At 30.2% G+C, this 10732-nt stretch overlaps 1 protein-coding gene across 11 annotated transcripts in view; it reads right to left on the bottom strand.

Annotated features, from left to right (window-relative positions):
• The window catches only part of PDZ-GEF (PDZ domain-containing guanine nucleotide exchange factor), a 621085-nt gene extending 612791 nt beyond the window's left edge, over nucleotides 1–8294 (bottom strand). For all 11 annotated transcript variants that reach the window (XM_067047349.1, XM_067047346.1, XM_067047354.1 and 8 more), the window contains exon 1: nucleotides 8155–8294. The gene's annotated coding sequence lies outside the window, so the exon portion shown is untranslated. The remainder of the gene's footprint in view (nucleotides 1–8154) is intronic.
• Nucleotides 8295–10732: the final 2438 nt, after the last annotated feature.

Genomic DNA, 10732 nt, shown 5'->3' with positions numbered 1-10732 from the left:
TTTTTTATTATTATTTTTTTTATTTTAGTATGTATGAGATCATTCATCACTATTACCTATTGCCTACAACTGTGTGGCAGATTGTAATATCTATCAATTCAAGAAAAATTACAAAAGTACAAGTCACTATTGTACAAGTCAGTTTAATTGTATTAAGTTAAATCGACTAGACTAATAGTATTAGTTTGTACTTTATTATGAAACAAGGCCCAGGTCATTAGTGTACCCATGCACTGGTATTTTACCGGCTTAAGTCAAACCATGGTTTTGAATTTTTTTTTTTTAATATTACGAATAATTCGGAGCAAATTTTAAATAAGACAGACATAGTAAAAGAACGAATTGAATTTACAACATAAGGTGTAGAAGGAAATAATAAATAACTGCAAAAGAACACATAAGGAAAGAATAAAAAGAAATGAACTGGGGAAAGAGAACTCGAACTGAGCAAGGAAAAAAACAGAGCTGTTTGCCGCGGGTGGTTGCAAGATGTAAAGTGTTCATTGTTATGGACTCGTCCAACGGATATCCAAGGGTGGGCTTGAGCATCTTCCTTCTGTTTTTTAAAGAGTGTTCCTTCTAAAATGTTACATCGATGAAGGAAAAGTTCAATTTGAAGCCCTATACCACCCACTAATATATTTTAAGTGATATTAAAGTTTGAAATGTTTAAATAAAAGCTTGAATCTGCGTTTATCTGACACGAAATAGAGACAGTTCTTTTTTTTTTTTTTAAATAGATAGATTTATTTATTGATAGATATTACAATCTGCCACACAGTTGTGGGCAATAGGTAATAGTGATGAATGATCTCATACATACTAAAATTAAAAAAAAACTCTGAAAATATATACAAACAAAAGAATAAACAAGATGAACTTAATCAAACTATCTGTATGAAAAATAAATAAATAAAATAACATAATGATAAAATAATATATACAATATTTACACAATCAACCTGAGGATCCCTGAGCCCACTTTATCCCCCACGGGTGAGGGGTAGAGCAGAACCCAGCATATCCCTCTCACCGCGTCACTGCGCTAAAGCCGCTAACACTCAACTTGAGTGGAGAATCTGACCATTGCCAGAACTCCAATTGTCCATTTTTATTTTAATAAGTCTCTTGGCCACTGCCGTTTCAACCTTCTAGGTGGGCTGTAGGGATGGGTGGAACTAGATAAGGTTTGAACCACAGGATTAGGATGGTTGGAAAGGTTTATATGGAATTTTGAGAATTTGGTTGGTATCAGGTCAAGGACAAAAGGGATCTGTAGGTCATGGTGTAGTGTTCTGTTGTAAACGTAGTAGGGTGCATTAACTATGGTTCTAAGGATTTCTGACTGAAAGGATTGGATACGTTTGATGTTCGACGGTTAGAGACAGTTCTAAGTAAGATATTTGGACGATGCAGTACAATGGCGTACCTAGGATCAAAACTATGGGGAGGAGGTAAGCCATAGTCACTCAGGTTGTGACATTACAACACGGATAAGGTGAATGAAACCATAATTTAAATAAATTTACATATAATTGTCGCACTACTTTATTTGTAATTATAATTAGTATTTACTTGGAAAAAAATTTATTATTGAATAAATAATTTTTTTTCACTCAGTTCGCCCATGTACGTTGTACATTTCAGCACGGAAAGGCGAATGAAACCTAAAAATTAAGAAACTTATATATATATATATATTTATATGCGTCCTTTGAAAAAACAAATTTTTTTCTTAACTGTTTGTTTCTGTTGTATGTCTTGCAATTAACAACCGTATTTACATAAAAACACATCTACAGATTCGATACTTAGGACTCCATCTTGACAAGAGACTTACTTGGAATCGACACACAAGACTGAAACGACAAGAAACTGCTCGTAGGTTCCGATTGCTACAACACCTACTTGACAAACGCTCTAAACTTCCCATTCACTACAAAAAATTATTATACGCTACGATAATCAGACCAATTTGGACTTATGGAATTGAGTTCTGGGGCTCCACCAAACCATCAAATCCCTCCCGCATCCAATCCAAAATCCTACGTAAAATTCTCTTTTGACGTGACAACTTCTTATAAATCATTTTGCGGGATGCCATGTTAGAAAAAGTGTCCCGTAACGGAAATTGACTTCGTTTAACATATGGATATTATATCATATGTATAAAAATTAATTAATGTATAACCAAGCAAAAATAAATATCTGAATTCAATATGTGAACTGGTTTATTATTTCAAATATATAACATTGGATTGATTTTAATTTATATTTATGTAATATTAGCATAGAGTATACGTTGTCACGGAAATATGTCGCCTCGGCGCGAAGCACCAAGGCCTACACGGGCACGGTTTTTTAAAATGCTCCTTATTACGTTACAAATAAGCTCATCGTTGCAGATTTGTCCCAAAAACAGATATGCGTATTTTCATTCCAAACTCTTTACCCATCCTAACCCATTAGTTTTCAACCTCTCATTCTTAACAATCACTGATAACCCTCCGAGGCGTCTGAAAAGAAGATGGTCACGGGACCTTCTAATTTAAATTAATGCTTGAAGTACCACCAATGGGTGGTTCCTTCCCAAGATTTTCAAGTGTAAATAAAATATTCCACATATTTACTTATTTATTATTGTTATTAGATGTAAATTACATTTGTTTTCAGTTTTCTTATATCAAATTATATAAAAGCTGTATTTGAAAAATGATCATTTAGTATGTGGGTTAATTTTCGTTCTAGGCTCCAAGTAGCCAGGGATCTCGATTGTAAATATCTAGTTTTAAAATGATCGAAACTCCTTCAGCAGAAAAGAGGTTCTGGAGGCTTCAAAATGTGTACCGCCTAGAGCGATACGCTTGCCCTCGCTCTTCCCTGCCTAGGTCTGATAAGCAAACTGCCTAAATATTTGACCACCATTGGGATTCCTAGACCATAGGGGTGGCTCACTTTTGAGACCTCTCCAAACCAAAAAAAAAAATGCAGGCAAAGAACAAAAAATAAAACAATAAAATTCTCACCTGACTAACTAACATCCTACTCCTCAAGCAACCGATGAACATAGGCGAACCCAATGAAGGATCTGCACCCACTTCATTGAGGAAAATATATTTAAATACAAATCAAAATATATTACCCAAGAAATAAATCTCGACCTTCCCACTCAGAATTCACAATTTATGATCAAGTAGGCCATAACTTATCCACCTCCTTTTTAACAAGCCCGCCATTATTTATTTAAGACCCAATCTTTAAGCCGATTTAGGACTTTGAAGGAGTGGGATCCATCAACGAATAGATTCTTAAGTTTTAAGTTATCAAATAACATGCTAAATGTCATTCATCAATATTAGGGGTATTCATGATCTTTTGTTTAACATGTTAAATTTCTTCTTTTATCACGTTAAAGTTATATAACATATAAAGTGGTTGAGAGTCTGCTATTACGTAGTTTGAGTTAGTGATTGTTTAGGATATTTTTAAAACTAATAAAGCAATGAATGACAATAATAATAATGTAATGACAGTATAGTCTCTTATAAAAGACATCCCTAACTAGATGCAACGTTGAAATTTAAAAAAATATGATAAAATAAAAATATAAAGCTAATAATTCTTGATAAAAGAGAAAAGTAAAGTTAATAACAATAACAACATTCGTAAACTTAACAAAACGAATAATTACCCTCTGATGGGAAAAAAAAACAAGTTAATTTATAAAAATGACGAAGAGAAAATAAATAAAATAGAAGTTATGTCAATAATAGAATTGATAACTACAGGATTTATATCAGGATGTTCAGCAGCAACCTGGGCTTCAGTCTTCGGGTTGAGGTTGGGTTTCCCAGGTTGTAGGTCACTGCTCCTTTAACTGTCGGCAACTGGGAGTGGAACTTCATGAATCGTTTTTTCATGTAATCCTCTATTGACTCCATCTGTAATTCCCGGTGCAATTGGCTATTTCTTATGAACCAAGGAGCATTAACTGCGATTCTTAGGACTTTATTTTGAAAAGATAGTAATTTTTTCCTTTTCGTGAAGGATGCCGCTCCCCAGACTTCACAACCGTGCATCAGCAGTCGCCTGAGAATTGTTTTAAATATAAGAACAGTAGTTTCTGGTTTTAATTTAGATTCGTTGTTTAGGATAGGATATAGCATTGCTAATCTTGCATAAGTTTGAGTTAGTTTGATGTTGATATGGTGATTACAGGTAAGGCGGCGATCTAGATGGATTCTTAGGTATCTTAGGTATCTTACTGTTTCACCGGCAATCCATTCCAACTTCAAGGATTGGCGATCGAAATTGAAAGATTTAAAAAGAAAAAGAACAAAAGAAAGGAAACTCTCTAAAAGAATCAAGCAATTAACACAAACAAACAAATATAAATAATTATTAATAAATAAATAAAGTATAGCCTTAGAAATATTAATATAATTTTATAAATAGAATTTTATAAAAATGAGACAATAGAGAAAATGTACAAAATTAAGTATTACAGGTACACGTATTTGTTCTTAAGTTAACTAACATGCATGTCTCATTACTTGATCAGAAAATACAAGTTCTACGAAGTACATTGTATTAACTTTACTTGTCTGCAACTGACTGGCTTTTTTTCAAAGCGTCTACTAATTTTTTTTTAAAATATTTCCTGGATTTCTTTTTTGATTATATATATTTTTTTAAAGTTTTTGAAGTGAAAAAAAAAACAGCAACTCCCAAAAATATATTGCTTGAGCAACGTTTCGGGACAATTATCCCATGTTCATTTTTACAATTTCCATTTTGAAATCGTGTCTTCAATACACTTATAGTTTGAAATTGTTTTATAACTACATTATTTACAATATTTTCATATCTCGAGTTTAATAATTAATTATACTTTTATGGATTCTTGGAATAAAGGATAGGGAAATATGAGCCAAATGAATTGAAGCAAACTAAAATTATTTTGAACTAAAACAACATCGTTAAAGTTTGTTTTTCTTTCATTCGGCACTGGCTGACCTTTCATCTCCTCTAACATAATAATTATAATTTAACAAAAGAAAAACAAAGCATACAGTATGGAACACCTTAACAAGGAAAATAAACATTAATTGGCAAAAGATACAATTATAAAACGAACCAATATTTGTTAACCTAAATTTTATTTTTTTTTAAATGTTTAATTTTTGAGCTACGAGACAAAAACACTAAATTTTGTTGTTAACATTTTTACCGAAAAAATCGTGGCAGCCAAAAATGTTTCCGAGAAAATGATGAACATTTAGCAAAAACCTGATGAACGTTATGACAATGTATTAAGTACTAACAAACAATATCGATTTGTATATACTAGATTACTAACAGAAATGCATTACAATGTTTTTAATCTAAGAGTTTATATTATTAATAAATTAAACATGTTAAGATTTTTTTTATATTAATTGCAACGGCAGGAAGCCCTTCTTATAGTACAAGAGTCCAGGAAGAGAAAAAGTAGCCATTTCACCCCAATTTTTTATTACTTAATTGAAAACTATGTATAATTACTAGTCATAATTGATGAGTCTGCCAAGTATAGGTAGGGGCAATAAAGAAAGTGGCGGCTGTTTCAAAACCTTAAAAATAATAATTTTTTTATTTGGAGCTCTATATCTTTAACACTACCAACAACAATAGAAAATCGAAGAGAGCATCATTTAAAGTAGAGTAAATTTGCTAAAATGTAAGCCCTAATAGATCTATTTAAGTCCAATAGTACTCGAGATATAGCTTTTTAAAAAGCAACGTTTCATAAAAATGTTGTATGGAACGTACTGAAAAGTCAGTAGATAGTGAAATTATTTTGCAAAATCTATACCTCAAAAATCATTTCACGTACAGATGTCTATTAGCAATCAAATTAAAACTAGTTAATTAGGCTATAAAATACTAAATGGTTATTTAGCTAAAATAAATAGATTTATAGTTGTCCGGACAAAATTTCATTTGCCAAATTTATAATCATATGTGAATATCATAAAAACAACTACCCCCACCAAGATAAGTGTCATAAACTACTATATACTAAGTTAAATTTCCTTTACTATGAGTGTTGGTAGACATATGTGCGTCTTATGGATCTAGAGATATATTTTTTCAAAAATCTACCATTTTATATTTTGTCAAATGTCATAAAAACTAATAGTGCTAGAAAGATAAACATTGTATAGACAATTTAACTAGCTTTAATTTGAGTGCAGACAGACATCTGTACGTCCAATGGTTTCTGAAATAAAGTTTTTCATAAATCAAACCTGTTATCCGAACAACTACAAATCAATTTATTTTAGCAAATATCATGAAAACTACTATTCCTACGAAGGTAAAAGTCATAAACTACTTTATAGTACATTAATCTAGTTTTAATTTGATTTCTAATAGACATCTGTACGCCACAAAGTTCCTGGGATATAGATTTCTCAAAATAAATTAACTAACTACTGATATTTTAGTACATTTTTATGAAATGTTGCTTTTTACAAGGCTATATCTCGAAAACTATTGGACATAAATAGTTCTAACAAGGCTTACATTTTAGTAAATTTACTCTACTTTAAATGATGCTCTCTTAGAATTTCTTTTGTTGTTGGTAGTTTTTAAGATATACAGCTCAGAATGAAAAATCAATAGTTTTTTAAGGTTTAGAAACAGCCGCCATTTTTTATTATTAATAATTATACCTAGTTTTCAATTAAGTAATAAAAAATTGGGGTGTAATAGGTGACTTTTTTCTCCTTTTGGTCTCTTGTACTATTAGTTTTGGCTTCTCGTACTAAGAACTTGGTTCGTTTAAGTCTTTGATAAAGTTTAATACTATTTTTTTTTTAAATGTTTTTGTTTATTATTATTCAACTATGTTAAATTTTGTCGTTGTTTTACTTCATAAACTAACTGATAAGTGATTAATATGTCTAGTAAATTATACATTTATCTCTATCAAACAATTTCTTCCATATCAGTTTAAAAACATGTTATAAGTATTTATATTAATCCAACATTCCATGTCTAATCCGGAGCGCTGGCCATATTTTTCCGGATAAACAGGGTTGGACTCTATAAAAATAAATAACGTGTGCAAAAACAGAATAATAAATAAATAATTTAAATGTTTAATAAGAAGAAATAACACTTTCTATAAGCCGACAGAGCAAAGACAAAGAATAACGATTCGCTGATTCAGTTCCTGCCTTGCTATCAAACACCTGCCCCATTCCCACGAGGTCCACAAGTGACACATCTCAAACCAACAGTTCGGGCAGTAAACATACAAAGCCGATTCAAATAATATATACACGTTTAGAGTGCAACGAACATTTAAATTATTCTTTAAACATTAACATAAATCGTCAATTAAACGATTTGCATAAAATGACACTAACACGAAACGCATTAAGTGCTTTGAGTATGATTAACAATGTGTAAAAGTATTGAAGAAGTTATTTTAAACTAAAATCATTCATCAATTTTCGTAAAATACTATCTAAATAAATACTGAAATGAAAAGAACGCTGAAATAAATTTAAAGATCATAAATGTTGGGCTATGACTTTGGCATTAAAAGCAAAAATAATGCTTTAAGTTATAAACACATATTATAAAATTTATACCTAAATATATCAATTTATTAAGAAAAAAATAAACATTAAGATATCAACAAGATATTTTGAGTAGAAACCATTTGTTTTCGTAATTTATAAAAAGGGCTTACATTTAAGAGATTGAATTTGTAAAGTAAATTATAACTTTTTTATATATAATTTGAAGTTTTAAAGTGCTGTAAAAAAATAAAAATATATATATATATATATATATAAAGGAATGAATCGGACTTATCTACTCCATACATATTAATAATAGTTATTGTTACATTTTAAAGATGAATTGGACATATCTTCATATCTACATATAAAATAAAAATGTTATATTGAAATAAACTTAAAACAAATCGAAGTCTATTGCCTATCATTTTATTTTTATTGAAACAGACCCTAAACTGTCTATCAGATAAGAAAGAAAAAAACATTCATTTATAAAAAAAAATTAACTGAATTTCAGACTCAGATATACATTAATCTTTAAACAATGGAATCGATCCAGAAATTAATAATTCCTAAATACCTTTCCGTATCCTCTAGTCCTCTAGTTGAATTAATCCTTGATATGACAAAGAACACACAAACACTGATAATATATAAATATAGAGAACACTCGTACGAAGCGCTAGAACTCGCTAGAGAACGAAACGCACTGTCGAGACAAACAACGTGAACTAAACCTGCCGGGCAACTTTAACGGATGTTTGACATACCTCCCGCAGCCGCGAGGAGCGCCACCTGTAGCAGCCCACCACTCTTCGTCTCTTTGTTTATTCCATCCTTCAGGATTCAATACTCCAAGAAATTAAAAGAGGAGAGGCGATAATATTCTCTGTATCTTGTAATATTGAACACCATCAAGGAAACCGATGATTTAATACGAATTATTAAACAAAACCTGAGATGGTCGGAGGTGCGGTAAAAAGAAAACAAAAAATATTGGAAGAACATAGTTGACCTTATGACTGATAGTCAAGAGCTCAAGAGGAGAAAAAGTCAGTTATCTCACCCCAATTTTATACAACTATGTATAATTACTAGGCAAAATTGATGAGTCTGCCAAGTATCACTGTTTCAAAGCGATAAAAATTTTTTTTTTTCATTCGAAGGTCTATATCTTAAAAAGTAAGAATAACAATAGAAAATCTAATAGGACATCATTTAAAGAAGAGTAAATTTGCTAAAATATGAGCCCTAAAAGAGTTATTTATGTTAAATACTTCTGGAGATATAGCTTTTTAAAAAGCAACGTACTGAAAGATCGGTAGTTAGTGAATTTATTTTAAAAATTCATATCTCAAAAACCATTTGAAGTACAGATGTCTATTAGCACTAAGATTAAAGCTAGTTTAATATGCTATAAAGAGGTTTATAATGTTTATCTTCGTAGGAGTAATAGTTTTCATGATAGTTGCTAAAATAAATTGATTTATAGTTGTTCGGACAAATTTTTAATTGCCAAATTTATATTCATATGCGAATATCATAAAAACTACTACCCCTACAAAGATAAGTGTCATAAACTACTTAATAGTAAGTTAAATTTCCTATATTTTGAGTGTTGGCAGACATATGAGCGTCTTATGGATCTAGAGATATATTTTTTCAAAATTCCAACATTTTATTCGAACAACTAGAAATTAACATTTTGCGAGTTTATTTTGTCAAATATCATAAAAACTACTACTCCTACAAAGATAAACATCATGACCTTTATTTATAGTTATAAACTTTACCTTCTTAGTAATAGTAGTTTTCATGATATTTGCTAAAATAAATTGATTTATAGTTGTGCAGACAATAAAACTTTATTTCAGAAACCATTGGACGTACTGATGTCTGCTAGCGCTCAAATTAAAGCTAGTTAAATTTACTACAAAATATTTTATAACTTCTATCTTTGTAGGAGTAGTAGCTTTTATGATATTTGACAAAATAAACTCACAAAATGTTAGTTTCTAGTTGTTCATATAAAATGTTTGATTTTTGAAAAATGTATCTTTAGATTCATAAGACGCATATATGTCTGCCAACACTCAAAATAAAGGAAATTTAACTTACTATAAAGTAGTTTATGACACTTATCTTCGTAGGGGTAGTAGTTTTTATGGTATTCACACATCAATATGAATTTGTCAGATGAAAATTGGTCAGAACAACTATAAATCAATTTATTTACTACTTCTACAAAGATAAACATAATTAACTATTTTGTAGTAAATTTAACTAGCTTTAATTTGGGCACTGGCAGACATCAGTACGTCCAATCGTTTCTGAAATAAAGTTTTTCATAAATCAATTTTATTGTCTGCACAACTATAAATCAATTTATTTTAGCAAATATCATGAAAACTACTATTCCTACGAAGGTAAAGGTCATAAACCTCTTTATAGTCTATTAAACTAGCTTTAATTTGAGTGCTAATAGACATGTGTATGTCACATAGTTCCAGAGATATAGATTTCTCAAAATAAATTAACTAACTACTTATATTTTAGTACATTTTTATGATATGTTGCTTTTTACAAGGCTATATCTCGAGAACTATTGGACGTAAATAGTTCTATCAGGGCTTACATTTTAGTAAATTTACTCTACTTTAAATGATGCTCTTTTAGAATTTCTATTGTGGTTGGTAGTTATAAAGATATAGAACTCCGAATAAAAAACAGATTAATTTTAACAGCCATTTTTTATTATTAGTAATTATACCTAGTTTTGAATTAAGTAATCGAAAATTGGTGTGAAATAGGGGACTTTTTTCTCCTTTTGGTCTCTTGTACTATTAGTTTTGGCTTCTCGTACTAAGAACTCGGTTCGTTCTTTCTGTGGATTTTTAAGAAATTTTGCTCTTTAAAAGGCTATATCTCGAGAACTATTGGACGTAAATAGCTCTTTTAGGGCTAATATTTCAGCAAATTTACTCTTTTCAAATTTACAAATTTTTCTTAGATTTTCTAGTGTTGTTGGTAATGTTTAAGAAATAGAGCTCCGAATGAAAAATCAATAGTTTTTTAAAGTTTAGAAACAGTCACCATTTTTTAATCTTCCTACCTATACTTGGCAGACTCATCAGTTTTGACTAGTAATACGTTGTTCT

Source organism: Halyomorpha halys, unplaced genomic scaffold, assembly GCF_000696795.3.
Source record: "Halyomorpha halys isolate HHAL.00 unplaced genomic scaffold, Hhal_1.1 Scaffold175.1, whole genome shotgun sequence".
NCBI lineage: Eukaryota > Metazoa > Arthropoda > Insecta > Hemiptera > Pentatomidae > Halyomorpha > Halyomorpha halys.
Note: the sequence above shows the minus strand (reverse complement) of the source record. Positions and strands in the feature narration are given on the sequence as shown.